Below are 18,757 nucleotides of genomic sequence, written 5' to 3' on the forward strand. Positions count from 1 at the left end.
AATAATTTATTATAGCCTAATCTGCATGAGGTCAGTGGTCAGTATAGAACCCCTGGCTACGTTTCTTTAAGAAATAAATATTCGAAGGTATTCATTAAAACTTTATTTAGTAGTCAAATATGTTATCCAATATTTATTAGCTGGTTGTTTTTCCTCATATATGTCATGAAATATTACTCATTATTTAACTATCAGAGTTTACACTAAAGCTAGGATTAAATTTATCCATGTCTTGGAATCTGAGGAAAGAATGAGTGAAGTCTATACTATATTATTTCATTACCAATAGAAATTTATAAGACCTTTTGTATTGTTTTATTGACTTGGTATCTCTTATAATTCAACATTTCTGATTCTGAAGTTTGCACTTGTTCATATTTTCCATCTTTTCAGTATTGTCTTATCAAAACAGGTAAATAAATAAGATTGTAGTACGGGCGCAGTGGCTCATGCCTATAATCCCAGCACTTTGGGAAGCCAAGGTGGGCAGATCACGAGGTCAGGAGTTTGAGACCAGCCTGGCCAATATGGTAAAACCCTGTCTCTACTAAAAATGATAATTAAAAAAAAATTAGCTGGGAGTGGTTGCACACACCTGTAGTCCCAGCTATTCTGGAGGCTGAGGCAGGAGGATCCCTTAAACCCGGAAGGCGGAGGTTGCAGTGAGCAGAGATCACGCCACTGCACTCCAGCCTGGGCAACAGAGTGAGACTCTGTCTCAAATAAATAAATAAATTAATAAAATAAAATAAAATTGTAAGTAAATTAATATTGCTAATTATCATGTGGTTGACTATTGATTACCCTGGACTTCAGAATGTCACTTCTTGGGAGGTAAACAACATTTAATTTAAGCTACTCTATCTTATGTATTTGAATGTAATGCAATACAACATGATGCACACTTTTTATTAAATCAAACTAACTTTCCTCCTCTCTATACATGTATGTAATATGAACACTATTAAAGATTTTGATGCTACAAAAGCTGCTCAGGCATAGTCACCTAGGATGTTCAAGTCCTCAGGATTGAGGGCAAAGGGGATTTTAGGTGAGAGTGTAAGGAATACAACAAGGTGTTTTTTGTTTCATTTAGTGGGTTTCTATTGGTGGTTTTGAACAACTTTCAGCAAAGGCTCCAGCCTGGTGAAGCTGAATTTGAAAGCTTTTTCTGGTTTTTGCCTATACCTCCTAGAAACTGATAATCCATATAGGAGAGATTTTCTCAGCTCTTAAAATATCCCATCGTTGCTCTTGGGGTATCTCATCCTTGTAAGGTAAGTGCACTCTTACATGTAAAAATGTAAATGGATAGTGCCATAGGACATGTTAGTATTCCACTCCATCTTTAGGAGGCTCCTTTCTACTCCATCACACTTTTCAAGGCTCTAATATATACCTATATTTTCCATGCTTGTCAGGAGCCTCCCTAGAGACAAAGTTAATGTGAGAAATGCCATTTGCTCCAGATTCCCTATTTCTCATTTCTACCAAAATGTCTGCTTACCATTCAGAAAATTCATAATCACATGCAAGCACATGTTAAGAAGTTCTACTTAGTGATATTCCTTCTCCTCCTCCCGATAATGTATAGATTAACAAGGATCTTCCGGAGGCAATGACAGAAGATTCACATAACCTGGTGTCTGGTAAAAGAAACCTATTTGATCAGTCCAGTCTCATGGTAGCTGTCGTTGCACACCATGAGGTAATGAGAAACCACAGTTTAAAAGCCGCTATTGAAAAGTCACTATTTTCACAGTCACAGTCACAGTTGAAAAGTCACTATTCTGACCTGAATAAGTGCCATTAAAAGAGAGATGGTTTATGTGTTATTAAAAATAAGTGAATGTGTTCTTTTCTTGGTGAATTTGAAAAATATCTGAAAATGCACACATTTCTGGTGGTGGATGCGTAATTGTAAATCCGCTATTAAAAACAGGTTGACATCTAGAAATGTTAAAAAATCTGTATTATTACGACCTCCCAAAATTATTCCTCTTCAAATTATATACATATATATATTGTGTATATATTGTTATATATACATATATAACTTAAAGTGGAATGTATAAAACCTACAGTGATTTTTTTTCTTAAACTTTAATGCTCATCCAAATCATTTGGAGATCTTGTTAAAATTACAATTCTAATTCAGGAGGTGTGAAATGGAGTCTGAAATTGTCTATTTCTGGCAATCTCCTAGGTGATAAATATGAGGTTGGTCTAATTTATTTAATTAGGCTAATTTATTTAGTTGGTTAAATAAATTATAGTTATTTATACAATGAAATGCTATACAGCAATGGAAATAAACAAATGACAGTTACCTGCAAAAATATGGATAAAATTGTGAATAGCATTGAGTATATAAAGTAAAACAAAAGAATATATATAATATATGTGTGTGTGTGTGTATATATATGTAAAATTTCACCTAGATAAAATTTTAAAACAGCTAACATATTTTAGAGGCCTACATCAGTAGTAAAACTATAAAGAAAGTGAAAAAGTCACCCCTATTTAAAAGATCACCTTCATTTAAGGTGAAGGGTTTGTAATGTTATAGAAGGGGGAACCTGGGGGATTGTGGAGGAATGACCTGAGTAGTGGTTATATTGGTAGTTATATGAATCATTGCTTTGAAAATATTCATCTACTGTTAATTTATGTTTTATGTCATAAAACATAAAGGCTACAAAAATATAAGAGAATAATGAAGCACATGTCTACCAGACTTATTTTATTGTGATGTTTTTCTTTGTTAATAACTGAAGAATTACTCTGATGAAATTTACTTTGACGTCCACAGAAAGTTATCTCTGAAAAAAATAGAAATTCAGTCTAGTGTCTCATGGCATAGTAACTTTAAGATAGAATATTTATGGATGAACAAACTTATCTGTAACATTTTACTATATAGTATGTGTTGTTTGATATTGACTGATTTCAATACTAGAGGTAGTTTTGTTTCCTATGTAATTATATTCTTGGTTTAAAAAACCCAGGAAATTGGAGCACAATTTGCATACCACGGTAGATGTATGGTATTTGCCTACATTGCTTCTCTTCCGTTTATGAGTCGTGCTGTTCTGTTAGGTGGCTCTCATGGGACTGTCACTCACATGCCAGCCTGCCCTTAATATCAAAGAGGTCATATGATCCAGGTCTGGCCAACCATGGTGCCCTACATTTCTGTCCACAATGATAAATCCCAAAGCAGGGCCAGCCCTTCTGCTAGATGTGCTATAAAGGTGCTGGAAGTGAAGGGCTCCCTCTAAGTCTCAGGGAGAATTTTTTGGGGGACCGTGGAAGATGGAATACCTAGTGACCATTTTTCTTCTATTTGGTGAGAAGGGATTTGAAAAGGTAACGAATAAAACAATAAAAATGTAACAATAAGAAACACGAAGTGTTTGGAAAAAGAAGGATGACAAAATTTTTTGAGCACCTGGATCAAGTGGATGAGCCAATAAATTATTGTTGTTTTTTTTTCGTGTTATTGCCTGAGCTATTTTGAATTTAGTCCCTAATACCCCTGAAAGTCCTGGTTAATTTATAAACATAGTCTAATATAATTCCAGCATTCACAGTCTAAACTTGCTAATTTCTTTGTGTACATTGTCCTTTTAATCAATTTTTTGGAAAAATAAAATTAATCCATAATTAATTACTTATAATTAATTGCTAATGAAGGACCTAAATTGTGAAGGATAACACACTTATGGATAATTGATTACCACAAAACTTTGCTGTATTACTCTGTTTATAGGGATTGCTTTCTTAAAGTGAACATAGAATTGGAGAGAGACTAAAATAAAAACAGATTGCTGCCAAATGAAATGAGGTGATGTCCTGGTCAGGTTTCCATCTTCCAGTCTCATTCCATACATGTTGAAATTTTGACTTCTCAGTTTCACAGCCTCACTAAAAGGAAATGACACAGTAAATGTATACACTTAGTTCCTGGGTAAAATCTAAGTAAGAGTACTAATGTCTAGAGGCTTCAGCCATACTGTGAGGAAAGTTTCACCAAAAAGGGCTGTAAAGCAGTGGCTACACATTGAATCACCTGAGGAGCTTTATAAAGCTACTGTTAACTGGTCTGGGATATGGCCAAGGTATCAGGATTTTAAAGCAATTCTACTGGGCAGCCAAATTTAAGAAATGTGACAGAAAGGAGCTACTGAGCCTACACAATTCCTTAGCCTCAGTCCCAACTCAGAGGTTTTCCATGGTCCCAACTCATAGGTTTTGAAGGACTTGGATGAGTTAATGCCAGTGAAGGTGGTATATGGAGGAACAGATAACCCTGTCTTCTGGGAGCATCTGGGGATTATTTTCAGACTGGACTATACCACAATGCCCTTGGGCTACTTACTGTGCCTCACCTGAACCTTGCTCATTGCAAGGTTTCAGGGGACTTCTCAGCTGAATAACAAGGAAGCACTCCTAGGCCTACTCTCATTTAAACACAGCTTGCATCTGAAATCATTCTCCATAGATTTCAACTACTTTCTGCCAGAGCTCCTTCTTCTTCTCTCCTCATTAGAACAACAACAGTGAAAACAACAAAAACACAAAAGCAGAAACAAATAAAAAACTACAAGGCAATGTTCTTAACCAAAGATTCAGGAACCCCAATGGGCAAACATGATCATTTTGGAGTAAGCAAAACTCACCTGTAAAGATTTTTTTAAAAATACCACCCTATCTCCTTTCCTCTTTACCTAATAGCTGTCGCAGGGGTGTCCAATCTTTTGGCTTCCCTGGGCCACATTGGAAGAAGAAGAAGAATTGTCTTGGGCCACACATAAAATACGCTAACACTAATGATAGGTGATGAGCTAAAAAAAAAAAATATATATATATATATATCTCTTATAATGTTTTAAGAAAGTTTACAAATTTGTGTTGGGCTGCATTCAAAGCCGTCCTGGGCCACATGTGGCTTGCAGGCTGTGGGATGGACAGGCTTAATCTATTGCTTCACACTCAGGTAAATTTCACAGGTAATTCTGATAAGCATATCTGGTACAATTCTTCATTGCTAGGTTGGCCCCTGGATAGGTTTCAAGAAGTCTGTGGATTGTTCCCTCCTGCAAATGATAAGCAACATTTTATGCTTGTGACTTTGGTTGGTATACAGAAATAGATCATTAAAAAAAATTAAATTATGAAATGAGCCTGTAAGTTCTCTCCTATTTAAAATCACTTCAGTACATTAAAAGTATAAATCCTCACTGGAAGATATTCACTTTTCTCATAAAAAGACAGTTATTCTTCTAGCTGTTATTAATAAGACTTTCTAACAAGACTTTCTAGCTAGATGAAGCTTCAGAATTCTATTTTTGAAAAGATTACTTTAGTTCAGTTATGAAACACTAATTCATACTAACCATTAGTCACACACTTTTCTATGGTCCGGGGAAGACGAGGCTAACATGCTCTTTAGGATGTTTACTACTGTGAGAGAATTGTAAGTTTACTTCAGTGTAACCATAATTCCTTTACTGTTTTATTAGAATCTCTAGTTTTTTAATTATAAAAAAGTGTACTAGTGAAACAATTTATAGTTGATATAGGTTGGCTATTTCCCCCCCCCCACCCCAAATCTCATGCTGAAATTTGATCTGCAATGTTGGAGGAGCGGCCTAGTGGGAAGTGTTTGGGTTGTGGAGTGGATGTCTCATGAAGACCTTGGTGCCATCTTTGGGGTAATGAGTGAGTTCTCTATTAGTTCTTCTGAGAGCTGACTGTTGAAAAGAGCTTGGCTCCTCCCTCCCCTGTCTCACCTCTTCTCTCACCATGTGATGTGCACACACTGGCTCCCCTTCACCTTCCACCATGAGTGGAAGCTTCCTGAGGTCCTCATCTGATGCAGATGTTGACACCATGCTTCTTCCATAGTTTGCTGAACCGTGAGCCAAATGAACCTTTTTTTCTTTATAAATTACCCAGCCTTAGGTATTCCTTTATTCCTTCGTAGCAACACAAATGGACTAAGACAATTAATTATTCTCACCTCTCCCTTTCCTCCATTCCCTGGAGATGGCCAATACAGTGTCCTATGTATCAGGTAAGTGCAAATACATACAGTGTGTGTGTGTGTGTCTGTGTGTGTGTGTGTGTGTGTGTGTGTGTGTGTGATTCTAAAAACAAAAATGCAACCACATAATTCAATTTGCTTTTCTCACTTAACAACATATCTTAAATATTTTTCCAGGATACAAAACTGCTTTTGAAAGCATATACAGTATTATTTTCTGAAAGCATCAGATCTTTCATAATGAGCATGCTTTCTGTGAAATGGAAATGGAAATATAGTCTTGGAATATCAAAGTCAGCTGCTTTTATCAAAGCCGGCATTCTCTTCTCTCCTGTGTCGTTCACCTGTGCATGCTCCATAGTCCTCCACCCTCTGCCTTCCTTCATTCACCCTATGTGAGGATGGTGCCCTGCTCTCACTCAGTCTATGCAGTCCTTTCAGAAGACATTTGCAGGGCTCTGAGGTTGCTTCATACATAGGTTTGCTTCTAATACATATTTCATTCAGAAACTATTCTGTTGAGTGAGCTTGCATGCATGTTTTCCATTGTGAGCAAAGAAAAATAGATTTAGCACTAAAATGTACCATCTGTGTCAATATGTGTCAATATGTGATGGCATAGATTTAAATCTGAGCACATTTGTTAGTTTTAATTCTAGTGCATCCAGGGCTGCAGTCATTGTTTCCCCAGGCTTCTGAAGAAAGATCTTCCTGAGATCACCATATCCTTTCTTAGAAGTCGGGTCAAAATTCTATTGAGAAAGGTCTCTCTTGGGTAGGAGCTACCCAGAACCTTCCTGCCTGACTTGTTCATTGAGTGTTTTTACACCTAAAACGGCACTGTGTAAAAGGCTACTGAGAACAGAGTTAGACGTGAGATCTTTTTAATCTCTCGTGCCACAAATCCTTTCTCTTTTGCTTTATGCTTTATGTTATGCTTTGTTGTAACACAAACATTTAAGATTAGTTTTTTACCCTCAAGATGCCCCTTTCATTGAGAAGATTCTTCCTAGTTTGAGCCAGGATATCAGGAATGTGGAAAAGCCAGTGAAGTTTTAATTGGATTAAACTCTGTGTGTCCCTCCACCCCACAACCTCCTCACTGGCAACTTTCTTGACAGCTTAACTAACAAGATAATATGCAACAAAGAGATGTGGCATTCAGCAGGGCCTCCTGCCTTACCTGGGGGGAATACACCTGGGCCAGCTGTGAGTAGCAACAGGATAACAGGTAACTGACAACAACCCCCACTCTGATACTGTCACCAACTCTCAGGCTTTGTGCATTTCTGAGATGAAATTCAAACCTTAAATTTTAGCTGCTCAAAGTGATTGGATTCAGCAGGCGCATCCTGAACTTGCAGTGGAAGTGCCAGAGGGGGAGCAAAGCCACTTCCCTGGTCTTTAATTCCCTTGGCCAAAAAAAATCAAAACCTGTCCATTTGGCACCTTTGAGAGGGAAAAAGGGCAATACAAATTTTCCTTAATAAAATAATGCCGGCTATTAAAGAGGAGTCTTGCTGATGTCATTTGACGCCCTTCTCTCACAGGGCTGGCAGGCACGAGGCCAGGATGTAGGGAAGTGCAATTGGAGACATTAGTTACAGCACCTTAGGTACGGTAGCAAGATAATATTTGATAAATGAAAATAAATCCAGGCAGACACAATTTCCAAATAGGTTTTAGAAGTACCTGTCACTTTCAGACTCTCTTCTTAAGCGTAACCCTTGGTGAGCGAATCCATTTTACCGCTTCTTCCAGGTAGAAAATTTTAGTGTGCCCTAGAAGAATTCAGTATTTCTAGGAGGAGACTGACAGTCACATCTTCATGAGAATGGGAGACTCTGCAAAAGCTCATTTCAAATAGTTTTCATCTAAAACTGGAGTTATTGAATGCCTATACTTTCACTTCAAAAGCCTTGGGAAGAATCAAGTGACCCCCAAAATATTGACCACACAAACAGAAGTGTTAGTATCTCAAATACCTTTCACAGGAAGACACCCATTTCATGTCATGAGAAGGCAGTTGAGGTGTCTGATGTGTAGTGCATGGCCAAAAATAATCCTGTAATGATCTGGAGCATTATTAGAATTAGGGTTTAAATAAAACTGCACTGAGACTGGCAGCTGTGCTTGAAAATCCCCGCCAAGGTGTAAAAGGGTTCTACTTGATCCTGTCCTAGGGACAAGTTTTGATACTGGATAGTGTAAAGAGATGGAGAATACAGGGGAAGCTGTAACCTAGAGATCCAAAGATGAGCTTCCTGCCTTGAATGTGTTTTCCACTTACATGCAAAAGATCTGTTAATATGGGGAAGGTTGAGCCAAGAGTTCCAGTAACCAAAAGGTAGAAGAGGGGAACAAAAACAGATACTGTGTAAGAATGAAATTAAAATGACCTGAGAAGGGGTCTAATTTGACATAGTTTGAACTAGAAATAGCACAATGTTTTCACTTTTTGTGTTTTTAGGTTCACTATACCCAACAGTAATAAAGAAAATGTTATCTGTGTGCTGGGAAACTTTTACTGTATTAGAGAGACAGGAGTGGTATAGTAGAAAGGTGTCAGGGGACCTGAATTTCAGTCCTAATTTGGTACTTAGGGCCTCTGGTTTATTACTGAATAGGATAAATACCTCCTATGTTACTGACACTGTTTTATGAGCAACTAAATACTCTATCTAAGTCAGTTGATCTTGGGAGCTTTAGTTTCTTCAAAATTCATGTGTTTATTATGAAGGCTGAATTTAATAATGTAAAGAAAGTAGTCTTTCTTTGTTCTCCTCCTTCTTTTTCTCCTCTTCCTCCTCCTTCCCCTTCTCATATTTCTTCTTCTCCTCCTCCTTTTAGTCCTTCTCCTTCTCCACCTCCTCCTCCTCTTCCTTCTTCCTCATCTTGTTTTGTAAATTCTCTAATGTTAAGCTCTGTTCCTCAGTTTCCACAGCTATAATATGTGCATAGTAACAGTACCTACTTTATAGGATTCTTATGAAGATTAAATGATGCAATCCATCTTAATTGCTTAAGAATGTACATCATGTGTAGTAACACAGCACTCCTCAGTTGATTTTATCAGGGATTAATATTACAGCTATTTGATTATGTTTATGCACGTTGCAATCTGGTGGGAAATATGCATGAGAATGCAGGATTTCTATCTCCTGTTTTCACTTTTGTCTTTAAGTATAGGAATTTTGTCTTAAGACAAAATTTGGTCTTAAGACAAATTTGGTCCTTTCACAACAGGGCACAGCATGAAAAGCCGCCATGGAAGAGAAACTTTCCATTCCACGGAGGCAACTGGTGACAGGGACTATTCTGATACAAGAGTAAGGCAGGAGGTAGTGGTCACCCTTTCCTATTCAAAGTTGGCCCAGCAATAAGAGGCTGGCCTCTCACCATCTTAAGAAAATGAAACTAGACAACTCTACCTTGGACTTCCAGAAAATCCTACTGCCAGCTCCTACAAATCAGGTTAAAAAATCTGAAAAAGAAGAAAAATAAAAATAAAAATTATCCCCATTCTGTAAAAAACAAACCTGAAACAGGATTTGTTTCACCACATTTCTGAAGTCTGGAAAGTCAGGCTTTCATTGAAGGCAATGAAAGGGTAGTTCATTGTTGTCTTACTCTGCAAAACTTTTAGGAAGAAAACATGAAATACTGGGCTTCTGAATAATGACAACAAACATAAAAAAAGAAGATTGAATGCTCAGACTAAGAATTATTTACCTGTGCCTGTGAATCCACAGTAGGTGTATTAATTGACTTCGTGGATTATCTGAAAACTCTCAAATTATAAGCAAATTTAGTGGTGGTATGCATGCATTTTTGTAAAAAGAGTTCTGAACTTTAATCTGATGTTCAAAGAGCTCTAAAACTTCAAAAGGGTTAAGTACTCTAGATTAGACAGCAATATACTACTTTTATAAATAAGGGTTATATTTTTTATCTTCATGTTGCATAAGAAAGTTGCAAAAGCACTCTACAATAACTTGGCATCATGGCCAGAGAAATGTTGACTCTCACTTTCCTGAGAGCCAACAGGAACTGTGGGAGTAGGAAGTGGCCAAGGCCTGTGTCTTTGGCTTCCAGCAAGGACATCAGTTCACTTTTCTTGAGTTGAATGAGTGTAGGAGTTTTCTGGCTCTGTCCTAGACTCTGGAAAAACCATCCAATAGTGGCCATCATTTTTCCTGAAGGTGATGTGACTTTTCAGAATTCCTCGCACTTCCATCAGACCCTTCTCTAAAATTAGTTGCTGTAGAGGTCACGAGCTTGAAGTTCTCCCTTTCATCTCAGACATTACCTCAAGACACTTTGTGTCTCTCCCCGTCCACTGGTCCCAAGGAGGATGAGGCTAGATAGTGAATGGTTTATCACAACTCATTCCCATCCTGGAGACCTACTAACAGTGAGTGAGGAAGGGCATATTTTGTACAAAGTGTCTTATATTGTAAGTAGAATAGATAATCTTTCTTAATATCAGTATCTATCATTAGTGAAGGTTTTCTTGATTGTTCCAAGCAGTAGACACTTTATATTTTCCCACTTAATCCCTGTAACAACACTATCACATCATTAAAATTATCAGGATGCAGATAAGTGAATTAGGGCTCACAGAAGTTAAACAAGTTGTCCCAGGTAACACAGCTAGCAAATAACAGAGTTTAAATGCATGTCACAGTCTGTATGTCTTCAAAGTTCAAGCTCTTAACTACCATTCTGTAGCAGTATAATGATTTATATTAGATTGTAAAGTATCCAACAGTTTTGTTTATCCCTAGTTTATTTTAAAAGATGTTTAACTGTTTGGTTTGAAAAGATCTTCCATAAACATAAACTGCCTGCATATTTCCATGACGGAAAAAATGAATACTCCTTCTACATCTCTAAATGGTGAGTTGCAAACATAGATACTGAAAGATGGGAGACACAAGAGTGAAGCAGGAGAGGTGGTACTGTGAAATATGACGTATATTATTTAAACATTTGTTACGCATATCAGTTTATGGCATACATGTTCTTTAAAATTTTTTTAAACTTATCCATGTAACTAATGTTTTAAAATATATCCATGTAGCCAATGCTACATGGATATTTTGCATAGCAGTGAAGTCAAGGCTCTTAATGTCTCCATCACTAATTTTTGACAATGTTGACAAAAACACAGTGGGGAAAGGACACTCTTTTCAGTAGATAGTGCTAGGAAAATTGGGATCACCACATTATGAAGAATGAAACCTGACCCCTATCTCTCACCATATACAAGAATAAACTCAAGATGGATTAGAGACTTAAATGTATGACCTGAAACTATAAAAATATTAGAAGAAAATCTAGGGAAATCTCTTCTGGACATTGTTCCAAGCAAAGAGTTTATGACTAAGACCTCAAAAGCATAGACAACAGAAACAAAAATAGACAATGGGACATACTTTAACTAAAAAGCTTCTGCACAGCGCATATGATGTTTTTTTATATCCGTTAGGATCGTAGTTAACAATTAACAGAATATGTGAAAGACCACATCTTAAATAAATGAGGACTTTGATTTTCATACTTCAGAAGTGTATATGTGAGCCATCCATGGCTAGTGTGGTGGCTCAAATGTGCCATCACGGGGCAGTCTCCTGTCTTCATCTTTCGCCATCCTTAACCTATTCTGTCTTCATATTCATAAAATAATGACTGTACCTCTGGTCATTGTTTTCATGTTCCAAGAGGGCAAAGGACAAAGATCAAATACAGAACTGGGACCACGGCAGCTAGAGGTCTGCCCTGGTGCCAGTCACACAGCCATTCCTAACTGTAAGAGAAACTGGGGAGGTGAGTATTGTTTCTAAGCACATCGCCATTGCAAACAAAGATGAGGCTATGCCAGTAAGGAAGAAGAGGTGTATAGTTATTGGGCAGTAGGATATAGGAGCAGCAACAGTTCACAAAGGTAAGCAGCTGCAAGGCAATTCAGGGGAAGCTCCCATTTCTCTAGCTGCAAGTCACTGTTGTCACCTTAGCTACATCACTCCATGACACAAACCCTGGGGTAAAACATAGCTGGGGCCTGCGTTATATACAACCCCCAGGTTTCTGTTGTGTGCTGTCCCAGATACAAAGAACTCACTGAGAAACTGTGCTCAGTGCTATACACCTGAAAAAGCATGGGCTTGGATTCAGAAGACCAGAGTTCAAGCCTTTCATCTGCCATTTACCACCAGTGTGAGCTTAGGCAAGTCATCAGCCTCATGTGTAAAGTGTAGATGATAACACTGCCTTAGGAAATGGGGTTTCTGAGAAGTTTAAATGAGATGATGTTTATAAAGACACCTTACGGGAAATTGAGTATAAATATCACCTGTGGTTATGATGATTTTCAATTGAGCACTCAATTTGTTCATTTACTTTATTTTATTATAGAAGTCACTGCATTTTAATAATTGTATATTCAAGTCTTTGCTCTACACCAGGGGAGTCCAATCTTTCGGCTTCCCTGGAACACATTGGAAGAATTGTCTTGGGCCACACATAAAATACACTAACACTAACAATAGCTGATGGACTAGAAAAAAAATGCAAAAAAAGAAAATCTCATAATGTTTTAAGAAAGTTTACAAATTTGTATTGGGCCACATTCAAAGCCATCCTGGGCTGCATGAAACCCACAGGCTGCAAGTTGGACAAGTTTGCTCTACATGAATCATCATGCTATGCACTGATGCTACAGAAAAAAAATATGTAGAGGTATAGACAGCATCCTCAGGGTGCTCACATCTCACAATGCCTGTCTCCCTTTCAGATATGCCCTTCTCCATCTTCTTCTGCAGAATAATTTCTCTGTGAAACTCAGCACTCAGCTCAGAAGCATCTTCAGGGCCTTCCCCAAGTTTTCTGTGGTCCTTTGGCTTCCACAACATTGCACTTTCCTGGTTCTTCTCAAATTGTTCTTCCCTTTTGTTTTTGCTTTTTCGTCTTGTCTCTTTCGTATTTGGACTACAGACACTCTCAGGTTCTCTGTGCCTCAGTCGTGACTCTTCTTAATTGGCAAGTCCTATGGGTTAACCTCAGCCACATTCATGCTTCCTTCTATTTCAGTGTCCTGATGACTATCTAATCTGTAGAAGTGATTCAGACCTGTGTCCCAAGCTTCAGAACCATATATCCGATGGTTTGCTAGACGTCGCCGGCAGATATCCCAAACCATCTCAAGTGCAAAATATTCAAAAGTGGACTCTTCCTCGTCCTTTGGACTGTGATCCCAATTCTATATTCTCTATTTCAGGCAGCCTTGCTATCTACCTACTTGTCTGAGCTAGAATACTGTGAGTAAATCCTCATCCCCTCTGTTTTCTGTTCCACATCAAATCATTTATGAAGTATTTCCTTAGCCCTAACATATTTTTCTCTTCTTCCTCATGACCACCACTGTTGATTTGAAAGCTTCAATTGGCCCCTGTATGAAGGATCTTAACAACATCCTATCTTACTCCAATGTCATTCTACTGGTCACAGGTGCTGGCATGAGTGATCGCACCAAAACAAATTGGACCAAATCACTCTGCTTCAAAGCCATTCACAGCTACCTACGGTGTCTCCCACTGAGCATTTCTACTGCTCACTCTCCAAGACAGAGACTTTTACTCAGCATATCTGTGAGTTGCCTGAGGACTCATCCAGTGTGGGGACCTCTCTATTTTGGCCTCTGTGCACATGTACATAAAATGTAATGATGTCTCCCCACAGTTCCATGGAACTCACATTCCTCTGTCAAGGGCTGAATTTGCTGGACTGCACTCATTATTCCATGTATATTTCTGTTTTATGGTTTAGATTGATTATATTGACATTAGCAGTTAAAAAATTGGGAACTATTTTAACACTTAAATGGACTACACTTAAATCTGGATGTGTGAAGGGTAGGTCTTTTTTGCCCTTATATTCTGTAAACCCTGCGTCGCATTCCGAAGTAGAATCAAGAAGGAATGTGACAGTTGGAAAATTGATCAGAACTCCTGAGCAGTTACTTGGACTCTGTCTAGATTTTTTTTTCCCCTCACTGATGTAGCAGAGCCCATTAATATGGAAGAACCTGAATAGTCAAAATTAGTCCCTCCCTGAGACTGCAGGTAGGAAAAGCATGTCCTTTGATGTTAACCTTTCTAAAAGGCTCAGATACACTAACTACAGCCATGTTGACATCACCCCTTTGTGTTTGTGTGAATGGGCTAGATTAAGGAGATTAAGAAAGGAGTGGGTCAGAGGTAAACGTGGTTGAATGGCAGTGGAAGGGGTGGGGCAGCAAATCCTCCCCATCTTAAGAAAACAGTCTTCATTCACGTCTTTACATGCATTTGGAAGCAGAGCAGCAGGTAGATTTTCGAATCGCAACCTCTGCTCTGGGCTCTGTGTTCAATTTTTAGCTCTGGCTCTAGCAAACGGAGGACAAGGCTCATTACTGCATACGTGAGGTTTTGTTTGCTTTTCAATCAAAGAGGAAGAAGCATTAGGTCATTCTCACAAGATGACACGGAAAGCTTATTGAAATGCCTTTGCAGATAGTGAGGGGAAATGTTGTTACCTAAATTTAATGATTAAGTGCATGACATATTAAACCACCCTTCTCTGGGACTTACATGCTAATGAATAGTTCCAGCATTCATTTCAGGTTTTTAGGTACCTAAGGCAAAATGATACACACTCTATAGTGTATATAAGAATGTCAGCTTTACATAGTATGTTTTCTAATTTTTAAAGAAGTTATCGAAATGTACAGATATCCCTTTCCTCACTAGTAATGTTCCTGTCTAGTTGTTGGTTCATTAGTGCTGCCAATATGACTTGTCAAAAAATGCTAATCTATCCATAGCATTTTCTGGTTTGAAATCTATCAACATAAGATATATTCCAAGCTTCAAGTATGAAATCCTTTCCCTTCTGGGCTCTGAGTACATCTTTCCATACTGATTTTATCCTCTCCACAATTTCCCCATTTACACCACATACAAGTAGTGTGTATACATACATGCACAAAGGCACAGACACACAAGCACATGCACGTGGGCACACGCCTCACACAAGGACACAAATCTGTTTGCACATTCATAGCTCATATATGTATACAAAGATGCATATATACAAATGGGCAAACATATAAGACATACAGCCACATATAAAAGAACATGTATACAAACATGCATATAGGCACACACACGATGTGCACATACATAAGAATACACATGGATGCATATACACAAGTATTTATACATATACCTGCACAGGCACACATGTATGCACATGCACACATACACATGGGTATGTACTGACACACAGGCATACATGTAAGAACACACACAGCTGTGTTTATGCACATACACTTATGGAGCTATGTAGAAAGACACACGTAGGGACATTCACACATACACACAAGCAGCATCCAAGGACACACACCCTATACTCCACTTCATGTGATTAACTCATGTTCCTTCTTTGATCTCACTCCCAGCAAGGTGGTATAGCCTTTTATTCAGTTCATAAACTAACGAGGCTTCTTGCTTTTCCCAAGAGCACATGAATGCTACTCTCATATTAGCAGAATGCTAAAACACCTGGCTCTTTCCTTCACCCTGCATGTAGAAGTACTCGTCATAGAAATCTGTTAGGGAGCATCATTTGAACTCACCATTGTTCAGAAATAGGCTTTTATAGAGGATCATAGAATCATGGGCAGCCCATGCATTCTCCTAGACCACAAATGTTCAAAAGAAATACAATGAGAGCCACAGATGTAAGGTGCACATGTACTTTTTTTTTTTTTTTTTTTTTTTTTAGACGGAGTCTCCCTCTGTCGCCCAGGCTGGAGTGCAGCAGCCAGATCTCAGCTCACTGCAAGCTCCGCCTCCTGGGTTTACACCATTCTCCTGCCTCAGCCTCCTGAGTAGCTGGGACTACAGGCGCCCGCCACCTCGCCTGGCTAGGTTTTTGTATTTTTTTAGTAGAGATGTGTTAGCCAGGATGGTCTCGATCTCCTGACCTCGTGATCCGCGCGTCTCGGCCTCCCAAAGTGCTGGGATTACAGGCTTGAGCCACCGTGCCCGGCCGCACATGTACTTTAAAGTTTTCTAGTAGCCACATTGAAAATTAACAACAAGAAACAGATAAAGTAAATTTTAATAATGTAAAGACTTTGCAAAATTCTCTCCGGATCAAATCAAATCAATAAAGAGTCAAGCATTGAAGGCTCAGAAGCTTAGAGATAAATGTGTGGTTCATCTCTGGCAAATGTTGTATGGAACTTGAAGCACATCTTTTGTAAACTTCCTTCATGCCAGATTCATTCATTTTGATCTTTTTATTTTCCCTCTGCCTAATTTTAAGTTGTTTTTCATGTGTTTTTGCCTTGCTATATTAAATCCATTTTTTGGACAGGTGTGGTGGCTCACACCTTTAATCCCAGGAATTTGGGAGGTGGAGGCAGGCAGATCACTTAAGGTCAGGAGTTCGAGACCAACCTGGCCAACATGATGAAACCCTGTCTCTACTAAAAGTACAAAAATTAGCCAGGCATGGTGTTGCACACCTGTAATCCCAGCTACTGGGGAGGCTGAGGCAAGAGAATCTCTTGAACCCAGAAGGTGCAGGTCGCAGTAAGCTGAGATCGTGCCAGTGCACTCCAGCCTGGACAACAGAGGGAAACTCTGTCTCAAAATAAATGAGTAAATAAAATAAAATAAATGCATTTTTAAAAGCCATTTTAAGTGCTTTTTTTTGTTGTCTGGTATTATAATAAGACAAGGTAAAAAGAAGGAAAATATAAGAAGATACTCATATTCTTTCATATTTCCATTATCCATGTTCACCTCTTGGGGAAGCCATTTCTGAAGCCTTCTCCCCTCTCCAGGGCGAGGAGCAACTTGCTCTATGCACTCCAGGGGCTTACAATACAGTTCGTTCTACAAAAATAATCACAGTATGTGTTGCTAAAAACTACTGTGTTATAAAAAATTGAGCAGTAAAAACCACAGGACTTATGGGAAAAATGGGATTGGAGCACAACATTTAAAAACTTTGTTAGTGACACATTAGCATGAAGAGGATAGAAACCTAATAAAAACAACAACAGAGTTGGACACCTATGAAATGATTAAGAAATACATAAATATTATACTCGCAAAAACCACAATCCCTTTTGCATTGACCTAATACTATAGTAAATATGGCGCTTGATCTTGAAAAAGACTCAAAATTGGCTTGTGGAAGTGGGCATCTGACAGGTTGACCTGGTGAGTTATAATAAAGAGATGCAAGGAGGGTTATCTGAAATTGGATGGAAAGTTGAAACACTATACGAGGATAGGTGTGTTTCATAAGCCATGTGGTGAGTTGAGGAAGCCGACTCATGTTCAGATGTGTGCATGCGTACGTTTTTGCAAACCCACATGCTGCTCAATTCATCTGGGTTCAGTTTTCTGTGTTCCTCTAGTGTTCCTTACAGATGCAAAATTCATTTATGCCTACGTTGTTCCCTATGTTAACAATCCTTGGAACAAATTTTTGTGTTTGAAATTGAGTATTGTAGCTTGAGTGCAGTTATTTATGTTATGGCCATATTTGTATCTGTATATTTTTGGCCACATTCATGTTGTACTCCTTTTTCTGGTCTAGACTGTAGATCCCTTGGAGGTAAGAATCACGTATCATCTTTGAATCATCTTTCTATCATCTGTTCCTCCCTAACCCAGTGCCTGACACACAGGGAGTACCTGATGTATTATTCAAATTGTGTTAATCTATGTTATATTTCACTGTCTTTATATATATATATATATATATTATATATATATAATATATATATACACACACACACACACACATATATACACACTTTAAGTTCTGGGATACATGTGCAGAATGTGCAGGTTTGTTACATGTGCCATGGTGGTTTGTTGCACCCATCAACCCATCATCTACATTTGGTATTTCTCCTAATGCTATCCCTCCTCTAGCCCCCCAACACCTGACAAGCCTGGGTGTGTGATGTTCCCCTCAGTGTGCCCATATGTTCTCATCGTTCAACTCCCACTTATGAGTGAGAATGTGCAGTGTTAGGTTTTCTTTTCCTGTGTTAGTTTGCTGAGAATGATGGTTTCCAGTTTCATTCATGTCCCTACAAAGGACATGAGTTCATTCTTTTTTATGACTGCATAATATTCCATGGTGTATGTGCCATATTTTCTTTATCCAGTCTAACATTGATGAACATTTGGGTTCCAAGTCTGTGCTATTGTGAATAGTGGTGCAATAAACATACGTGTGCATGTGTCTTCATAGTAACATGATTTATAATCCTTTGGGTATATACCCAGTAATGGGATTGCTGGGTCAAATGGTATTTCTGGTTCTAGATCCTTGAGGAATCGCCACGTTGTCTTCCACAATGCTTGAACTAATTTACACTTCCACCAACAATGTAAAGGCGTTCCTATTTCTCCACATCCTCTCAAGCATCTGTTGTTTCCTGGCTTTTTAGTGATCTCCATTGTAACTGGCATGAGATGGTGTCTCATTGTGGTTTTGATTTGCATTTCTCTAATGACCAGTGATGATAAGCTTTTTTTCACATGTTTGTCGGCCACGTAAGTATCTTCTTTTGAGAGGTGTCTGTTCACATCCTTCTCCCACTTTTTGATGGGGCTGTTTGTTTTTTTCTTATTA

This window comes from Macaca thibetana, chromosome 4, assembly GCF_024542745.1.
Source record: "Macaca thibetana thibetana isolate TM-01 chromosome 4, ASM2454274v1, whole genome shotgun sequence".
Classification (NCBI taxonomy): Eukaryota; Metazoa; Chordata; class Mammalia; order Primates; family Cercopithecidae; genus Macaca; species Macaca thibetana.